Consider the following 12,729-nt stretch of genomic DNA (forward strand, 5'->3'; position numbering starts at 1 on the left):
TGTCTATTCATTTCTTTCACCCATTTTTTATTGGATTGTTTGTCTTCCTGGTATTGAGTTTTACAAGTTGTCCATTTTTAATCAAAACCACAGGTTCAATAATTCTTTGTTTTTTTAATAGAGTGAATTTTTAAAGCGTATTTAGATGTAAGCAACAATGGACTTAATATTATTTTAAATGAAAGCATTAAAATTAATAGTTTAGTTCCCCCCCCAAATACTTGACTATGTTATTACAGTGGATTAAAAAGTGTTACTTTTAGAGTTAAAATGGTTTTGAATTGTAACTCACACATCATAAAATTAACCATTATAAAGTATTGCATTGAATGGTATTAAGTCAATTCACAGTATTGTGAAATCATCACATCTATCTTTTAACAAAACACTTTGCCAAGTCTCAAAGAAAATCTTAAACCCAGTAAGAATTCGGTCACTCCTCATTCCTCCTGCCTCCAACCCCTGGAAACCACTAAACTACTTTTTGTCTTTCTGGATTGGTTTATTCTGGACATTATATATATATTAAATTGTACACTATGTGACCTTTGGTGCCTGGCTTCTTTCACTTAGAATAAGGAATTCAAAGTTCATCCCCATTATAACACTTTTTCTTATGGCTGCATAATACTCCATTGCATGGATAATCCACATTATGTTTATTCATTCTTCAGTCTGTGGGCTTTTAAATTGCTTCTATCATTGGCTGTTTTTGTTTGAATTGTGCTACTATGAACATACACATTCATGTGCTTTTTAATGCTTCCTTTTATTTGGGGAAGGGTATTCCAGGAGTTGCATTGCTGCAGTATATACTTATATTTAAGCTTCTCAGTAACCACCAAACCATCTTCAACAACCACTGTACCATTTTAAAACCCCACCAACAATGCATAAAGTGTTTGCTTACTCAACTTTCCCCACAACACTGGTATTTTCCTTTATTCTAAGTTTTAGACATCCTAGTGGGTGTTACAGCTATTATTGCAGTTTTGATTTGCATTTCTTAATGACTACTGGTGTTGAGCCTATATCATCACGTGATCACGGGCCACTTGTGTATCTTCTTTGGGAAATGTTCATTCAGGTCATTTACTGATTTGTATTATTGGTCCTTTTGTCATTTGTTTGAAGTTGTAAGGGCTATTATGTCTTCGGGATACTAGACTCCCACTGAATGTATGATTCACCAATGTTTTCTCCCATTCCGTAAGATAGCTTTTTTTGCTCTTGATAAGAGTCTTTTCATGCAAAAAGATGATCGTTTTGATGAAGACCCTTTATCCAGTTTTCAAACTTATTTTAGAGAGAGAGGGACAGGAAGAAAGAGAAACATCAATTTGTTGTTGCACTTACTTAAGCATTCATTGGTTGATTCCTGTTTAAGTGACTGAACCGGGGATTGAACCCACAACTCTGGCATATCAGACAGAGCTCTAACCAACTGAGCTACCCAGATGGGATGCTTTTTATCTATTTTTATAATGTTGTTTTCCTCTGTTGTTTTTGCTTTGGGTCTAATAGTTAAGAAATCATTGCCAAGAGATCCAAGATGGTGGCAGAGTAGGTGGTTATTGCACTCACCTCCTCCCAGGACCAAACTGGAGTTACAACTAAATTCAAGAACAATCATCTTGACAAACCAACTCAAGACTAAATGAAGAGGAGTCTTATAATCAAGGATTCACAGAAGAAGCCACATCGGACACTTCTCACAGCAAGTGATATGTTTTTTTCTGACATATCTCCTCTGGCAAAGAAAACGAGAAAAAAGATAAACAAATGGGGCTACATCAAAATAAAAAGATATTCCACAGCAAGGGAAAACATTGACAAGATGAAAAGTCAACCCACTGGATGGCAGAACATATTCACTGACACATCTGATAAGGGATAAATATCCAAAATTTATAAAGAACTTATATGGCCCTGGCTGGTTGGCTCAGCGGTAGAGTGTCAGCCTGGCGTGCGGGGGACCCGGGTTCGATTCCCGGCCAGGGCACATAGGAGAAGCGCCCATTTGCTTCTCCACCCCTCCCCCTCCTTCCTCTCTGTCTCTCTCTCTTCCCCTCCCGCAGCCAAGGCTCCATTGGAGCAAAGATGGCCCAGGCGCTGGGGATGGCTCCTTGGGCTCTGCCCCAGGCGCTAGAGTGGCTCTGGTCGCGGCAGAGCGATGCCCCGGAGGGGCAGAGCATCGCCCCCTGGTGGGAAGAGCGTCGCCCCTGGTGGGCGTGCCGGGTGGATCCCAGTCGGGCGCATGCGGGAGTCTGTCTGTCTCTCCCCATTTCCAGCTTCAGAAAAATACAAAAAAAAAAAAAAAAAAGAACTTATAAAGCTCAACACCAAACATACAAAGGATCAATCCAATTTAAAAATGGCAAAGGACTGGAATGGAATATTCTCTAAAGAGGACATACAGATGGCCAATAGACATATGAAAAGATCCTCAATGGCTTTCATCATAAGAGAAATGTAAATCAAAATCATGATGAGATATCACCGCACACTTGTCAAGATGTCTGTCATCAACAAATCAACAAACAAGTGTTGGTGGTGGTGTGGAGAAAAGAGAAGCCTCGTGCTCCGTTGGTGGGGATACAGATTGGTACAGCCACTGTGGAAAGCAGTACAGGGTTATCTCAAAAAATTAAAAATAGTACTGCCTTTTGACCCAGCAGACCCACTTCTGGGGAAGATATCCTAAAAAACCTGAAACACTGATTCAAAAGAATATTTGCATTGCTATGTTCATTACAGGTTTTTGTTTTTCTTTACAATAGCCAAAATCTCAAAACAGCCCAAAATGCCCATCAGTAGATGAGTGGATAAAAATCTTGTACTTTTACACAACAGAATACTAAGTGGCCATAAAAAAAGAAAGAAACCTTACTCTTTGTGACAGCATGGATGGAACAGGAGAACATTATGCTAAGTGAGGTAAGCCAGTCAGAGAAAGAAAAGTACTATATGATTTCACTCACGTGTGGAGTGTAATGAACAAAATGAACTAAAAGCAAAACAGAGACTGATTCACACATGGAGAGAAGGCTGACAGCTCTAAAGGGGAGGGGGAGGTCTGGGCGAGGGAAATGGAGAGATAGAGCAAAAAAGTACAAACAAAACAAAACAAACTCTCATAAACACAGACATCAGTGAGGTGATTGTCCAGAGGGGAGGAGGTGGAGGAGGGCATGGGGACATAAATGTTGAGGGATGAAGACTTGACTTGGAGAGTCATGATTACACAATATGGTGTACAGAGATGTGTTGTAGAATTGAGCACCTGAATCCTATATAATTGTGTTAACTAGTACTACCTGAATAAATTTAATAAAATAAATTCGATGAAAACATCATTTAAAAATTATTGCCAAATCCAAAGTCATGAAGGTTTACTCGTATGTTCTCTTCCATGCGGTTTATAATGTTAGCTCTTATATTTAATTGTTGTGTACATTTTGAGTTGAGTCACTGTTTGTGTATGGCACACCTTAAGTGTCTAACTTTATTCATTTGCATGTGGATACAGTTGTCCCAGAGGCCCTTGCTGAAGAGACTATTTTTACCTCCATTGAATGGTCACCTTAAGTATCCAACTTTATTCATTTTCATGTGGATACAGTTGTCCCAGAGGCCCTTGCTGAAGAGACTATTCTTTTTTTTAATTTTTATTTATTTATTTATTTATTTTTACAGGGACAGAGAGAGAGTCAGAGAGAGGGATAGATAGGGACAGACAGACAGGAACAGAGATGAGAAGCATCAATATTCAGTTTTTCGTTGTGACACCTTAGTTGTTCATTGATTGCTTTCTCATATGTGCCTTGACCGCGGGCCGTCAGCAGACTGAGTAACCCCTTGCTTGAGCCAGCAGAAGCTGGTGAGCTTTTTTTTTTTTTGCTCAAGCCAGATGAGCCCGCGCTCAAGCTGGCGACCTCGGGGTCTCGAACCTGGGTCCTTCAGCATCCCATTCTGACGCTCTACCCACTGCGCCACCGCCTGGTCAGGCTGAAGAGACTATTCTTACCTCCATTGAATGGTCATCATCAATCGTCCATTGTTGTTCTTCCAAGAGCCAACAAAATGCTGAGCAAATTAGAAGTCAAACATAAACCGTTGGCTTAACATCAACATCACTTGATGATGTAGGCAATATGAAAGTGTGATCAGTCTGTATAAAATATTGAAGCTTTGCTTCCCAACCTTAGATGGAAGAAATAAAACGTGGTTCAAAACAGAAAAAAAAAATATAACAGAGCTGGCTGTAAATTCAGGTAGGTATAAAGAAAGTAAAATATTTTTTTCTGAAATGCAGAGGGAAGACAGAGAGAGATGAAGAGAGGGTGAAAACAAATAAGATTCTCCCACTTTAAAATTGCATAGTATGTCTGTGTCTGCACAGTGGAAAGAAGCATGACTTTCTTTTCCTTCATAAATTATATATATATATATATATTTTCCTTCATAAAAAATATATATATATATATATTTTTTTGTATTTTTCTGAAGCTGGAAACGGGGAGAGACAGTCAGACAGACTCCCACATGCGCCCGACCGGGATCCACCCTGCACGCCCACCAGGGGCGACGCTCTGCCCACCAGGGGGCGATGCTCTGCCCCTCCGGGGCATCGCTCTGCCGCGACCAGAGCCACTCTAGCGCCTGGGGCAGAGGCCAAGGAGCCATCCCCAGCGCCCGGGCCATCTTTGCTCCAATGGAGCCTTGGCTGCGGGAGGGGAAGAGAGAGACAGAGAGGAAGGAGGGGGGAGTGGGGGGTGGAGAAGCAAATGGGCGCTTCTCCTATGTGCCCTGGCCGGGAATCGAACCCGGGTCCCCCGCACGCCAGGCTGACGCTCTACCACTGAGCCAACCGGCCAGGGCCAAATTTTATATTTTTAAAAAATTATTTCACAGATTATTTATTACTTTTATAAGTAGAACAAAGACTCAACTGTAGAATGTAAGTTAATGAAGAGTGCTCCATATTAAATTATTTTTGGGAAGTGGAGTGCTCTTTATTGGTAACCTCAGGAAGGATAACTTGAAAATGCATTAAGTCTTCTTGGCAATACTGTAAAAAATGAAAACATGGTGTAATCCTCTGCAGGTAATTGTCATCTGATACCTGTGTTTTCATGTAGTTGGATGAGAAGTAAAAGGCATAGGGTTGATTCCCCTTAAAAGTTTAATACAGACAAGTTTAATGTTGGTGATAGAAATGCCAAAAGGTGTTATAACTCAATCTTGGTTATTCGTAGGCTCAGAAGTTAGTCCATTGATGCCCTCTGTTCCTATATGTTTCTTGTTTTACAGACATTTAGGCAGTGGCATTAGGTAGCCACCAGATGGAGATGTTGGGCTGCCACTGTTAAGGTCAGCCAGGTCCTCCTTGACACGTACAGTGGTTCCAACTTTAGTGGCGCTGGGAGTAACCTTTAGAATTTATTTAAAAGGCAGACTTCCAGTGCCTACCTACAGAGTCGACTGGTAGGCCTGGGATAGAACCAAGGAACCTGGATTTTAACACTCCCTCTTCCAGTGATTTTGATGTAGGTGGTCCCATGCATCACAATTTGAGAAACTCAGATGTAAATGGTAACTGAAACCATAGGCCTATATGGGAACATTTAGGGAAAGGGTATAAATTGTGGAGAGAACCCAGTAAAACTGAGTCCCTAGGAATGTCATTATGCGAGGGCTCACTTGAGGAGAAAAACTAGCAATGGCAACAAGAAGTTGACAGAATGAAAGGATAGCTGGAGGGCATGCAGTTATAAAAGCCCAAAGAAGATGTAGGGAGTGAAAAGAGAGAGAGAGAGAGAGAGAGAGAGAGAGCTCAAACAGACTTCACACAGTGTTTTCCTTTTGTTCAACTATGTCGTCTTTGACTTTTTCTGGAGAAATACTGCCTTAAAGAACGTGAATGACTGTGACGTTTGGATTAGTCTAAATAATTCTTCCCTTGAAATAAATGTTATATTCTCCAACCAAGATCCACGTATATTAGAAAAATGTTTTTTTGCAGCCTAATGATTAAAATATTAAGTTGTGATGCTTTGAAATATAGTGTAGTTTGCTTTCCATGTTTGATATTCAGCAAATTGTATACCAGTAGGTCAAAAGTGGTCATAATAATAGCAACACAGAATTATTATAATTATTATAATATAATAACAATAATATATGGTTATGATTATAAAAATATAATCACATTATTATTAATATTTGAGCATTTGCTTTATATTACTGAGTGCTTACAAGCAAGCTTAGGCATTATCTCACTTAATTTCACCCAAATATTCTGAGACAGATACTATTATTATTATGTCTTTAAGATAGTAACAAAGTCACTGAGGTTTAGGGAAGTCATGAGGTTAGCTCAAATAAGTAAATCAGAAAAAGCTGAGAACTATATGATTTCACACATAGGTGAGATACAAAACTGACACTCATGGACACAGATAGAAGTGAACTGGTTACTGGGGAGGTGGATAAAGAGAGTGGAATATATAAGGTGACGGAAAACGATTTGACTTGGGGTGATAGGCACACAACATAAACAGTCCAAATGCTATAGAGATGTTTACCTGAGACCTGGGTGCTCTTATTGATCAAATGTCACCCCATTAAATTTAACTTCTAAATAAAAGAAAAAGAAGTTAGCTCAATGTCTCACAGTTTATAAGGGGTGAAACCTCACTTAATTTTGTGCTGGATTTTCAGTTCATGTTTAAAGCATTTTTATAAGTTTCTCTTTAAAATAACCCAATATAGTCAAGTTTTTAAAAATTATTTTATTGTGTTTACATAGATTCTAGTGTCCCTCAGAATACATCCTCCCCTCCTTCGTGTTCCCCAGTATATCCCCCCTGCCCCCCTCTCCGTAATGCCCTCCCCCCTACCCTCCAGGATTTGCTTTTCTGCTCTCATCCCATCCTATCACCCTGTCATCCCCTTTCCCCCTTGCGCTTTCCTTCTGGATCCTTTGATCCCACCTCTGTCTCTATTCTGCTACTCAGTTCATATTGTTTGTCGAATTCCTCAGGTGTGTGGTCATATGATATTTTTCTTTCTCTGCCTGGCTTATTTCACTTAACATAATACTTTCCAGGTCCATCCATGTTGTCTCAAAAAATAATATTTCCTTCTTTTTCATGCCCCATAGTATTATTCCATTGTGTATACGTACCATTGCCTTTTAATCCACTTGTCTACTGACGGGCACTTGGGCTGTTTCCAGATCTTGGCTATTGTAAACAATGCTGCCATAAACATGGAGTGCATTTCTCCTTTTGTATCATTGATGTGGTGTTCTTGGGATATATTCCTAAAAGTGGGATGGCTAGGTCAAAAAGCAGTTCGATTTTTAATTTTTTGCGTAATCTCCATACTGTTTCTCACAGTGGCTGCACCAGTCTGCATTCCCACCAGCAGTGCAGGAGGGTTCCCTTTTCTCCACATCCTCGCCAGCTCTTATTCTGTGTTGTTTTGTTGATGAGCACCATTCTGACTGGTGTGAGTTGGTATCTCACTGCGGTTTTAATTTGCATTTCTCTAGTGATTAGTGATGTTGAACATTTTTATCTGCCTATTGGCCATCTGTATGTCCTCTTTGAAAGTGACTATTCATTTCTTTTGCCCATTTTTTGACTGGACTGTTTATCTTCCTAGTGTTGAGTTTTACAAATTCTTTATAAATTTTGGTTAACCCCTTATCAGATGTATTGTCGAATATGTTCTCCCAATGTGTGGTTTGTCTTTTTATTTTGTTCATATTGTCTTTAGATGAGCAAAAGCTTTTTAGTTTGATATAGTCCCATTTGTTCATTCTGTCCTTTATTTCCCTTGTGTGTGGAAATAAATCAGCAAATATATTGCTGCAAGTGATGTCAGAGAGCTTATTGCTTATTTTTACTTTAGGATACTTATGGATTTATGACTTACATTTAAGTCTTTTATCTATTTTAAGTTGACTTTCGTGAATGGTGTAACTTGGTGGTCTAGTTTCATCTTTTTGCAAGTAGCTGTCCCATTTTCCCAATACCATTTGTTAAAGAGGCTGTCTTTACTCCATTATATGCTATTACCAACCTTGTCAAATATCAATTGTTCATAAAGGGGTGGGTTTATTTCTAGATTCTCTGTTTTGTTCCATTGATATATATGCCTGTTCTTATGCCAGTACCAAGCTATTTTGAGTAGAATGGCCATGCAGTATAACTTGATATCAGAAAGTGTGATACCTCCCATTTTATTCTTCCTTTTCAAGATTGTTGAGGCTATTCCTGTTCTTTTTTGGTTCCATATGAATTTTTGGAATATTGGTTTTATATCTTTGAAGGATGTCTTGGTATTTTAATAGCAATTGCATTGAATTTATAAATTGCTTTGGGTAATATGGACATTTTAATGATGCTTAGTCTTTCTAGCCATGGACACTGTATATGTTTCCACTTGTTTGTATCTTCCTTGATTTCTTTTATCAATGTTTTATAATTTTCCAAGTACAAATCTTTAACTTCCTTGGTAAATTTACTCCTAGATATTTTATTTTTTTGTTGCAATACTGAAGGAGATTGTTTTCTTAATTTCTCTTTCAGACAGATCATTGTTGGTGTATAAAAAGGCCTCTGGTTTCTGAGTATTAATTTTATATCCTGACACATTGCTGAATTCATTTATCCAGTCCAGTAGTTTTTTGACTGCGACTTTAGGGTTTTCTATGTACACTATCATATCATCAGCAAATAATGATAGTTTTACTTCTTTTTTTCCAATTTGGATGCCTTTTATTTCTTCTTCTTGTCTGATTGCTGTGACTAGGACTTCCAGAACTGTATTGAGTAAGAGTGGTGAAAGGGGGCACCCCTGCCTTGTTTCTGATCTTAAGTGGATTGCTTTTAACTTTTGCCTATTGAGTATGATATTGGCTGTGAGCCTGTCACAGATGGCTTGTATCATGTTGAGATGTGTTCTCTGTATTCCCACTTTGCTGAGAGTTTTGATAATAAATGGGTGCTAGATTTTATTGAATGTTTTTTGTGCATCTATTGATATTATCATGTGGTTTTTGTCCTTCCTTTTGTTTATGTGATGAATCTCATTGATTGATTTGCAAATATTTTACCAGCCTTGCCTCCTCAAAATAAATCCCACTTGATCATGATGTATGATTGATTTTTTCATGTATTGCTGGATCCGGCTTTCTAATTTTTTGTTAAGAATTTTAGCATCTAAATTCATCAGAGATATTGGCCTATAGTTTTCTTTCCTTGTGTTGTCTTTGCCTGGTTTTGGAGTCAGAATTATGCTCACCTTGTAAAAGGAGCTTGGAAGTTTCCCCTCCTCTTGAATTTTTTGAAGTAGCTTGAGAAGGATAGGAGTTAGTTCTTCTTTGAATATTTGGTAGAATTCACTTGTGAAGCTGTTAGGCCCAGGACTTTTGTTAGTTAGGAGTTTTTTGATAACTGTTTTGATCTCATTTGTTGTAATTTGTCTGTTTAGATTTTCTGATTCTTCCAGATTGATTTTTAAAAGATTATATGTTTCAAGGAATTTGTCCATTTCATCTAGGTTTTCTAATTTTTTGCCATACAGTTCTTCATAGTATTTTCTTACAATCCTTTGTATTTCTTTTGTGTCAGTTGTTATTTCTCCATTCTCATTTCTAATTTTATTTATTTGAGTGCTCTCTCTTTTTTTCTTGGTGAATCTGGCTAAGGGTTCATCGATCTTGTTTACTTTTTCAAAGAACCAGCTCTTGGTTTCATTGATCTTCTGTATTTTTTTTTAGTGTTTATATCATTTATTTCTGCTCTGATCTTTTTTATTTCCTTCCATTTCTTCTAGGCTTTATTTGCTATTCTTTTCCTAGTTCTTTTAGTTGCAGGATTAAGTTGTTTATTTGCACTTTTTCTAGCTTCTAAAGGTATGCCTGTAATGCTATGAACTTCACTCTCAGGACTGCTTTTACTGTGTCCCACACATTTTCCGTTGTTTATGCTCATTTTCATTTGTTTCAAGGAAAGTTTTGATATCTTGCTTGATTTCATTGTGGACCCATTCGTTGTTTAATAACATGCTGCTTAGTTTCCAAGTGTTTTTCAGTTTTCGAATTGTAGTTGATTTCTAGTTTCATGCCACTGTGGTCAGACTAGATGCTTGATATGGTTTCAAGATTCTTGTATTTGTTGAGACTTGTTTTATGCCTTAATATGTGGTCTATCCTAGAGAATGTACCATAAGCACTTGAAAAAAATTGTACATTCTGCTGCTTTAGGGGGAAAGGTTCTGGAGATATCTATTAAATCCAGTTAATCTAGTGTGTCCCTTAATTTTGCTGTTTCTTTGTTACTTTTCTTTCTTGGGGATCTATCCATTGATGTTATTGGGGTATTGTAATCCCCTACTATTAGAGTTTTGCTGTTGATCTCTCTCTTTATGTCCATCAAAATATGCTTTATATTATTAGGTGCTCCTATATTAGGAGCTAATATATTTATAATGGTTATCTCTTCCTGTTGGATTACTCCCTTTATCATTATGTAGTTACCTTCTTTATCCCTTACTAAAGTCTTTGTTTTAATGTCTATTTTGTCAGATATAAGTATTGCTACCCCAGCTTTTTTTTTTTCATTTCCATCTGCATAAAATATTTTTTTCATCCTTTTACTTTCAGTCTGTGTGTATCTTTTGTGTTGAGGTTGGTCTCCTGAGAAAGCATATGTACGGGTCCTGTTTTCTTATCCATTCAGCTACCCTATGTCTTTTGATTGGAGCATTTAATTCATTTACATTTAAGGTTATTATTGATATGTAGTTGTTTATTGCCATTTTTTCTTTTAAATCTATATTCCTCTTTTAATATATATATATTTTCTGTTTTGTTCTCTCTACAGCAGGCCTCTCAAGATTTCTTGCAACATTGGTTTGGTTGTGATGAATTCCTTGAATTTCTTTTTTATCTGGGAAGCTTTTTATTTCACCTTTAATTTTAAAACATAGTGTTCTTGAATAAAAAAGTCTTGGTTGTAGGTTCTTGTTCTGCATTACTTTGAATATTTCTTGCCAATCCCTTCTGGCCTCAAGTGTTTCTGTTGAGAAGTTGGATGTCATTCTTATGGATGTTCCTTTGTAGATGATTGACTGTTTTTCTCTTACAACTTTTAATATTCTTTCTTTATCTCTTAGCTTTGGTATTTTGATTATGATATGTCTTGGTATGGGTCTCTTTGGGTTCTTCTTTAATGGGGTTCTCTCTGCTTTATGAACTTGTGTGACTCTTTCCAGCATCAATTTAGGGAAAATTTCAGCTATAATTTTTTCAAAGAGCTTCTCTAGTCCTTGTTCTTTCTCTTCTCCTTCAGGAACCCCTATGACATGGCTGTTATTTCTCTTCATGTTGTCACAGAGCTCTCTTAGAGTTTTCTCAGACTTTTTAATCCTTTTTTTTTTTTTGCTTTTCTGCTTCTGTGCTTTCACTTATCTTGTCCTCTAAGTCACTAATTTGATCCTCTGCTTCACCCAGCCTGCTTTAATTCCTTCTAGGGTAGTCTTCATTTCTGATATTATGTTTGTCATTTCTGCCTGGTTCTTCTCTATGATTTCCGTGTCCTTTTTGATGCTTACAATTTCTTTATTGAGGTGTTCATTAAGTCCATCCATTGTAGCTTTGAGATCTTTAAGCATCCTAACAATCATTATTTTATACTCTGCATCCAGTATTTTGATTACTTCCGATTCATCAAAAAATTTTCAGAGGATTTATGTTGTTGAAGCATATGACATGCTTCTCTGCCTTCCCATTATCTTCCAGTTGTGTTCTCCTTACCTAGTAGAGCTGCTTTGAAGTCTTGATTTGTTTGTTTTCTTCTCAGTTTTCTTAACTCAGTGGTAATCTTGTTTACTGATCACAGCAGGGGGTTCATTTGAAATTGTATTTAGGAATGTAGTGGGTGTAACCTGAGACTCTGAAGACAAGATCTGCCAACTTCTCTCTGGGGGTGGGGTGCTTTCTCTGCTTCCATAAGGGAAGGTGTATCTCAGATCTCCATGGAGCTGAAAACTTCCCTCAATTAAGGCAGGAAAACATCTCACAAGTTCAAGAAGCACAGAGAACTCCATTAAAGAGAAACCCAAAGAAATCTACACCAAGACACATCATAATTAAAATACCAAAGCTAAGTGATAAAGAGAAAATATTAAAAGCTGCTAGAGAAAAGAAGACTATCACTTACAAAGGAGCCCCCATAAGGATGGCATCCGACTTCTCAACAGAAACACTTGAGGCCAGAAGGGAATGGCAAGAAATATTCAAAGTAATGAAGAACAAGAGCCTACAACCAAGACTATTTTATCCAGCAAGGTTATCGTTTAAAATTGAAGAAGAAATAAAAAGCTTTCCAGACAAAACAAACAAACAAACAAACAAACAAAAAAACAACAAGGAATTCACTACAACCAAACCAAGGCTGCAAGAAATTCTAAGGGGCCTGTTGTAAAAAGATCAAAGGAGAAAAAGAATATAGCAAAAGAGGAATACAGTTTTAAAGAATAAAATGGCAATAAACAACTACATATCATAATAACCTTAAATGTAAATGGATTAATTGATTCAATCAAAAGACATAGGGAAGCTGTGTGGAAAAGAAAACAGGACTCATACGGATGCTGTCTACAAGAGACACACCTTAAAACAAAAGATGCACTCAGACTGAAGATAAAGGATGG

This window comes from Saccopteryx leptura, chromosome X, assembly GCF_036850995.1.
Source record: "Saccopteryx leptura isolate mSacLep1 chromosome X, mSacLep1_pri_phased_curated, whole genome shotgun sequence".
In the NCBI taxonomy this organism is placed as follows: Eukaryota; Metazoa; Chordata; class Mammalia; order Chiroptera; family Emballonuridae; genus Saccopteryx; species Saccopteryx leptura.